An 8,834-nucleotide genomic window follows, 5' to 3' on the forward strand; every position below is an offset into this window, starting at 1 on the left:
GAGGCGGTCTCCATCCACCCGTGCGCCGACCACGGGTGGATGAAGCTGAGAGCTCTTCCAGCAAGACTTCTGTCTTCAGCCACTCCTCGTTTGCCGACAGAAACCTCGCCGTGTGCCTGTTCGATTTCACCCATCCTTTCTTTCACTTTATTATAGATGTTTTCATTAGCTGCGTGCATCGCTCCAGCTTTTTGACACTGATACCAAGGCCTTCGAAGTAGGTTTTTCCTTTTCTGACTGTCACAGCGCTGAATCCATTGTTAAAGGGGTTGTTCCCCATTTGAAGTTGCTGAGGTAAGCATCATATATGATAGATAGAATCAACTGTAGTGAAACCGATGTTTGCCACCAAGTTTACTAAGATATCCTGCAAGTTTGGCAACGAAGGTGAGTTATTTTAATTATGAAGAAGCGCAAACTTGAATTGTCCAATGCGTGAATGGCGCATGGAATGGGCGAATATCATCTCATATCAAGCCATGGATTGGGTGAATTTTGTATCATGTCCAAGTAGTATCGGTGTGACTTATGGAAAAAATTGTGCGATAAAATTATCCGGTTTCTGAGCTACACCGTCTCCAAGATGTGCAGACCATTTTGCGCAGCCTATTCCAAGGCCATTCAGGAATGCTGATGCCGCAGTCATTCAAGTCTTGCCATCCCACAGTTCAGGTATCATTCAAGGCCAGTCCAAGCCTAAGTACTAAGATACACGCGCTAAAGGCCTAATTTTCACAGAGCTGTGAATCTCTTCCTATCTGGGCAGTTTTGACGAACCTGCATCAAACAAAATATTGTTTCATTTTCTTGACCCGATCCATTGGCCAGTTTTTGTCTAGAAAAGGGAAACTCCCACGGCGCACCAGTTCAAAGTTTTTTGCACGGTACGCTGCAAATTTTCCGACTTTCGCGATCCAGTCACTTGGTGTCAGTAGATCAGTGAGTACCGTGCTGGATTCATAATCCAAGGTTATGTTTTCGTAGCCGGGCGCTCTAGAACTTTCCCAAGTGTCCCCTATAAGGTATGTTTAATTGCTTGCTATCAACCAATATATGTCTTCAATGTTATATAGCGCACAGCTCCTTCAGTTTTTTTTCTTCAAAAATTCTGGGCACAACATTCCTTTAAATTTCAAATGCCTTCACTATTGTGGTACCTGCGCAATGCTGCCTTCAGTTACCAACTGCGAAATATTTGATGTAAACTGGATTTCTAGCTTGCATCGCAAATATAGTATATTTCTAGTTCCATACCGCTGTTTTATACTAAACTTCCTTCCTTCCGGTATCTAGTGCCCTGATTCAAGGCAGAAAGAATATGATTGTCCGGCAGCTCAGATCTGGCGTCCGTGAGCGCAAGTTCCAAATATAGTGGATGTCACCTGACTTTCAAACAGTGATGAGCAAGCTGTGCAAGCTTTTCAATCATAAAGCACGCTTTGTGCTACATAATATTGGAAACTGGACGTGGGCCCTTCACTTGTTAGTTATTGCGGAAATATGACTTATAAGCGAATAACATAAGAATAAGCCATGACCGAGTCCGTGAATTTGACCGAGCGTCCGAGTTTGTGTAAGTTAACACCGTAAACGTACGAAAAAGTATGCAAGAACACGACGAGAAAGGCCAAACACGAGTATGTAACCACATTTGGATCAGCGAGCGTTCCCAACCGGTGTTGCCGTCTCTCGACAGGGTTACATTACAACAAGTAAGTGGCAACTTCGCACGGCTAATTTGGCAGCACCTCAACCGGGAGCGAATCCAGGATTCTGTCAGGGGGGTGGGGGCACACGCAACGTTGTGGGGGTCCTTAGAGTTTGGACCCTCTAAAAATATCCTCGCATTCGGAGCATTAAATTCTGAAATAAATGCTAAATAGTATATATATATATATATATATATATATATATATATATATACATATATAAACATAAAGTAAATATGAGAGCCCACCGTATTGTGTTAAGGCTGGGCATGTTATGCATGCACATGCATGGAGCTCGTTCATTTTCTCCAGGTCACGTTGAATCCTGTGATTTTGAGGCTAAGTGTTTCGGAAAAACAGGTAAAATGATCGCAAGCTGGCTGCTAAATACCATCAAAACCACGCACGGGCTCGATTCCTGGTTTATTGACGGCTAGCCGGCTGGGTGATGTAATCACCTGATGGCTGATAATTAAAGTATAAACTTTTATATTTGTTATAAACGAGTACAAAATATTATAACATTTAAAATATGTAAAGAACGTGATGTACGAGTTTCTTAAGTGTCATACACTCAATCGCCAAAGGAAATGACACGTGCGACGTCGTAGACACGTAAAATTACCTCCGGAAATTGCGCGTAAAAGTTCATCGGCGCGTATACGACTGCTGCTCTGAAGCTAAGGTACCAAGGCTAATAGGTACGGAACCTGACCAACCATGGATGCCCTGCGAGGCCAACAAAGACGCTCCCGTCAACAAATATAGCGTCCCGGGGCAAGTGAAAAAGCCGACTAACACAGTGGGCCCCTAAACGATCGGTAGTGTCTCGGTAGCCTGACATATTAGGCTCCTTCCAGAGCACAGGACCCTCCGAGCGGAGGGGAATTGTGCAGCACCATGAACTGATACCCCTGTGCGATCAAAAGTGCCGGGCAGGTTGGCAAAAAGAGCCCGACAGAAGTGAAGAGTCCTCCGCAAATGAGTTCAAAGGGAAAGAGCCCTCGATCAAAGAAGAGGGGCTCTGCGCATCATGTGTCTCGGTGCCTTACCTTTTATGAGCCCCAGCAACAGCACAAGGCCCTCCGAGCAAGTGAGAAGGAGCTGAGACTAATAGGAAGGGCTCCTGAGCAGCTGAGTGTACCCTGACATACGAGGCCCCGGAAAAGCGTATAGAGCCTTTCAGGCGAATTGGAAGAATCGATGGAGGGCCCCTGATCGATCAAGAGTGCCCAGGCCTGGAAGCAGATAGTGTCCCAACAGCAGCGTTGAGATCATGTGCGGAAAATGGAAAAATGTTAAGAGATCGAGGGTAGCGTGGAAGACTTCTCGGCAATCAGATTGACCAGGCAAGTAGACATATATGGCCCGGGAAACAGCGCAAGGCCTCTGGAAAGCATAATGAGCCCAGCAATTTCCCTCAATCACCACTCTTTCAAGCAGCAAAGATTTGAATTTGCTAGCTTATAAGCTCTTTACTTTCGTTTGCAACCGTTCTATATCGTCTGTAGACCCAAACACCTCCAATTTTGTTTTTTTTCTTACAAAACTGTGTCCGGTCAGTAGGTTATCGGCCACTTCAAAGCCTGTGGGTCCTCTTTGCATGGCCCATGGGCCATGGTCCGGTGCCCCTCCCCTCCCCCCCCCCCCCCCTCCTCTGTATCCGTCAACAGCCGAGCAGCTTAACAGATGGGGCGCGCCAAGAACATAGGGCGGTCCATTCAAGTAAGAAGCACTCAAGACAACATGAATGGCCCCGGAGTGATCGGGTGCACCAGCGTAGGTTAACATATAGGGCCCCCGTCAAGAGCATAGGGCGTTCTATTCAAATAGGAGGCACCCAAGACCCGATGTATAGGTCCCCCAGCGACTCAGCGTGTCAAAGCAGCGTATCAGGAGGGGCCCCGACGAGAGCACAAGACCCTCCATTCAAATAAGAAGTACCCAAAACCCAGCGCGGAGAGCCCCCGACAGATAAATGTACCCGAGCAGGTTATCAGATGACCCCAATAGGAGTGTAGGGCCTTAAATTCCAACCACAAGGCCCAACGTGCAAGGCCCCAGAACAACTCATTGTCGCCGAGGATGTGAATTGAGAGGTCTCCGACAAGCGCACAGGATCCTCCATTCAAAAGATAGCACCCAAGACCCAATGAAGAGGGCCCCAGAACCATCGAATATGCCCTAGCAGGTTATCGAATAGGCCCCCGACAAGAGCGTATGGGCTCCCATTCAAACAAGAAGTACCCAAGACCCAGTGTGGAGGGACCGCGAAGGATCGAGTGTACACGAGCAAGCTATCAGATGGCCCCCGACAGGAGCGTAGGGCTCTACATTAAAATACCCAATGTGCAGGGCCCCCAAACAATCCAGTGTACCCGTGCAAGTGAACAGATGGGGCACCCACAAGTGTGTAGCGCCCTCCACTCAAATGTAAAGCACCCAAGACCCAATTTGGTGCACCCCGAACGACCGACGTGCGCAAGGAGATTAACAGATGGGTGCCCGACAAGAGTGAAGGGCCCTTAGCAAGCGGCAGAGAATTGAAAGCGCCCTAAACCAGTGTAAAGGGCTCATGGGCATATCGTGTGTCGATAGGTTAACCGAGACCGACATAAACGGCGCCTGAGCAACCGAGAATACCCCGACAGGTTAACATATGGAGCCCCAGCTAAAGCGTCCACAGCCTTTCCGGCGAATGGAAAGAATCTGTGGAGGTCCTCTGATTGACAAGAGCTCCCCGGCACGCTAGCAGGAAGAGCCTAGCAACAGCACAGCCCCCCCCCCCCCCCTGACTAAATGCTAAAAATCAAGGGCAAAGTGGAAGGCTGCTTAACGATCAGGATGACCCTACAAGTGATCATATAGGTCCACCGGAAACGGCATATATAGGCCCCCTGGACAGCAAAATGACGCTTGGTATTCCCAAATGAGTTTTCCGAGAATTGAAGTTTTGTTTTTGTCCACTCGTCGGCCCATTACACTCGTCTGCAACTGTTCGCCTGCAAGTCCAAAAACTCACAATTTTGTTGCGTATTGTGTTAAAAAAAACTGCACCTGTTCGGCCGGCTATGGGCCCCCTTGGGGCGCAAGGGGGGGGGGCATGGCCCCGCGGCCAACCCCCTCTGGATCCGCCCCTGACCCCAACGTCATGCAAATGTTCCATGACACAATCAAACAATGGCGCATTGCGAGCCATGCTCACCAAGTACAGAGGTGTTGTTGTCTGGCGTCTTTTCCACGTTGAATGCCAAGAGTTAAAAGTGAGCATATTTCATCCCATCTTATGTTTGCCTTAGTATCTCCAAATATGGAGCATTCTCTTTGAGTGAATCTGCTAAAGCTCCCACCTTGGTAAAAACAGCATGCCCATGCAGAGCATATTGAATAAAACATTGCAGTGCTCACCTGCATCATATCTTTCCGGTAGACTGCATATCCTTGACGTGTTAACTGCATATCTGCTGCATAACTGCATGTCCATCGACACCGTAAAATATTGACACTTCAAAGTATAGACAGTATTAACATACCACCTACGATCATCCATACTTGAATCCTGGAGTAAATACCGGGTCTTTATGAGTGGCACACCAGGCCACTGCCGGCGCCATTCCAGATGTCTGGGGCCGGCAAATCGCGCATCAATAGGAGGCACGTCAGGCCTCTGTGGGCTACATGCCTAACCTTCATGGGCTGTCCTGTATTCGGCTTTTAGCTGTTCCTTTACGCCCGGCACGCAACGGGCAGTTTGATGAATACGCACCGCTGTGTCTCCACCCGACGACCCAGGTTAGGCTGATATTTCGCTGAATAGGCACCGCAGCGGCCCGACCCGCAAGGGCCACGGGCAATACTGTGTCCACGTTTAGCCAACTAGCGCAGTGTAAGGCTGTGGAGCATAGGCCAGGGACCGAGCAAGGCTGTGCCAGGAGCGAGGTAATGCAGAGCCAGGATTGAGGAAGGCTCAGACATAACAGGCTGCCTACCAGATATCGGTCGTTGGAATACCAGGAATTGTGTAATGGTTAAGTAGTTAGGTAAATCCTACTAAAGACTTATCGCTTAATCGTGATGCGCAACATGTGTGTACTTATATTCATATTCCCTTTGAACTACTAGTATCATGTTTAGATGCATGGAATATCGTATGAAATGTGCTTATGGGCGTGGGATTGGTGACGATCCGATCGTACCCTAGCCGTTACGGAGTCGCAGACTGACGCACCGGGCTGCCCGCGCTCGCCTCCTACGCACGTTCGTGCAGACAACATGCATGGATCGGACTTGGGGGGGGGGGGGGGGGGGAGGACGTCGTGGTTTCATGCGTAAGAGGTTAATTGTATGCTGAACTTAAAACCGGAAAGATGCAGATTTAAAGCATGATGCCGGGGCGAAATGTTCACAAGTGCCTGGGCTGACCAGCTCCCTGGTGAGTCTCTGCCTCGCCAGACCGGATGACATCAGGTGGAGATAGAGCGGAGTCGGGGGATGACCGGAGCTTCCCCACACCCCTCCTCCTGTCTCCTCCCAGTACAACCACGAAGGTTAGGCAGACTCCGGACAGAAGAATGGCGGACGACCAAACAAAGCTTCAAACTTGTAGGCAGCGGCAAACATGGTCCAAAAATGGAACGGACGTTGCTTAGAACTCAAACTCAACCTGCTACTGATATCCGTATACCAGTCAACAAGATTGTGGAGCATTCACGGCTCCAGACATTTTTTAGGTAACATTCAGATGCCTCTTTGGTGGCCTATAACTACGAAAACAATGAATGTTCCAGAATATCGGATGGCAGTCGCAATGGTGCTGTTTTAATTTCCGTTCCTTGAAATATGATCCATAGCTGGGACTTAGTTTTGCCTCTGATGCCATAGCAAAGTGAACTTGACGACGTGACCTACATGATAACAAGGCAACAGATATGTAATTCTTGCCACAACGAATGGGACTTCAGAGCTGAAATGCCACGATGCAAGTGGTAAATGGACTTTGTCTTGAAAATATGAGCTTTAAGTGCACTTATAAATCGTTTTAAGAGACGTATTTATGATTTACTCATACAGCATAAGTGTGTAAAAAGATGCAACATGTCCAAGCATAAACATGCCACAACTCAGATAGTTATTAAAATGTTACGAACTTGCTTGATTTACGCGATGATGGTCCGTTATGTGCTTCATCCGCCTTCATCCAAGTATCAGCAGGGGTGAAATAGCTTCTAATTTACCGGATATAACTGTTGACAAAAAACTGACACTGTTGTAAGCCAATGATGCAAAATTTCAAAAATGCAAACAAATTTCAGTAGATCAGACCATATTACAACTTACTACCTCAGCTAAACGACACTCAAAGTTTAGTACTGGTCTGTGCTCGTTAACACTTGCAGCATGAGTATGTAGAACACAGGTCGAAACGCTCACGTTTCGCTGCATGAGAAACTTGAGCCATAAGATGCTGCCAAACATAGTTCCTTTAATCAAGATAGTTTTTAGCAGGTGACAGAAAGATACCATAAACTATACTATTTCAATGCTGACGTCACAGGTCATCGATGGCGCCGGGGTTTTCCAATGTCCTTCAGACCAGTGTTTTTCGAAATTTTCAGCCAAGGTCTACTTCACATACTAAACAGCATAAAATACCAATTAAATCGGCTTATTACTAGCCGCAAGGATCGCAGCTGGCCGCAGCATCTTGCGACGAACGTGATCAGTTTGTTTCGCAGCGTTTTAAAGCGTCGTGCCATTTGAGACAAATGGACTCGAACGCTTGCCACGCGGTGATGCATTGGATACGTCCGTCAATCTAGCAGCAGATTGATATCCAACGGGCAGTTGGATATTCCACGGCGTCACGACCGCCTCAAAATTTGGTGTGCATAACCTTCACGACACGCTTATTCCGAAAACAATAGTCTTTGGGGTGGGATTTTGCGTACCTTCCGAGTTACAAGGCGCGTAACATCGCCAGATCGACGTTGCGGGGCGTCTCGATTGCCTCCGAATTTGGTGCGCAGGGCCTTCTCAGCACGCTGATTCCGGAAATAACTGTCTTTGGAGTGGGATTTTGCGTAACTTCTGAACTGCACGACGCGTAACGCTCCAGTTGGATATTGCGGGGCTCCTCAATTGCCTCCAAATTTGGTGTGCATGGTCTGCTCAACACGCTGGTTCCGAAAATCACTGCCTGTGGGGTGGGATTTTGCGTAATTTCCTAGTTAAACGACGTGTAACACCTCAGGTGGATTTTGCGGCGCGTCTCAATTGCCTCAAAATTTGGTGTGCAGGACCATCTGAACACGCCGATTCCGAAAATCAGGGTCTTTGAGGTGGGATTTTGCGTAACTTCGGAGTTATACGACGCGTTACTGGAGTGTTGCGCACAGTTTAACTCGGAAGTTACGCAAATTCCCACCCCAAAGACACTGATTTTCGGAATCAGCGTGTTCAGGAGATACTGCACACCAAATTTGGAGGCAATCGAGACGCCCCGCGATATCCAACTAGGCCGTTACGCGTCGCATAACTCGGAGCTTACGCAAAATCCCACCTCAAAGGCAGTGATTTTCCGAATTAGTGTGTTGAGAACGCCGTGCACACCAATTTTTTTAGCCAATCGAGAAGCCCCGCAATATCCAACTGGGGTGTTACGCGTTGTGTAACTCGGAAGTTACCCAAAATCCCACCCCAAAGACAGTGATTTTCGGAATCAGCGTGTCGAGAAGGTCATGCACACCAAATTTTGAGGCGATCGTGACGCCCCGGAATATCCAACTGGCATCTGGATATCAATCTGCTGCTAGACTGACGGGCGTGCATTGGATTCAGTACAAGGCTGTCGGCTGCTGTTAATTATGTTCATGTTGTGAGAAGCTGACTGGCTAGGAGAACGTAGCTAATCGTCAGTTTTTTAATGTAGTGGTATTAAAGAGTCCTCCGATCTAGGAAGATTGCTAAGGTGCGCAGGGTCTGTTTGTGTATACCTGTTTGTATACCTGTATACGCTGTTTGTGCATACCTGAGCTGTATCCCCAGAGGTGAACGGAGGACATTGAAGCAACGCATGTCAACGATTTATCCGGGGTTTTCTGCTGCTGAGAGTAACAGCGGCTTTGA

The sequence above is a fragment of the Pollicipes pollicipes genome, unplaced genomic scaffold (genome assembly GCF_011947565.3).
Source record: "Pollicipes pollicipes isolate AB1234 unplaced genomic scaffold, Ppol_2.1 Scaffold_4002;HRSCAF=4701_pilon_pilon_pilon, whole genome shotgun sequence".
Classification (NCBI taxonomy): Eukaryota; Metazoa; Arthropoda; class Thecostraca; order Pollicipedomorpha; family Pollicipedidae; genus Pollicipes; species Pollicipes pollicipes.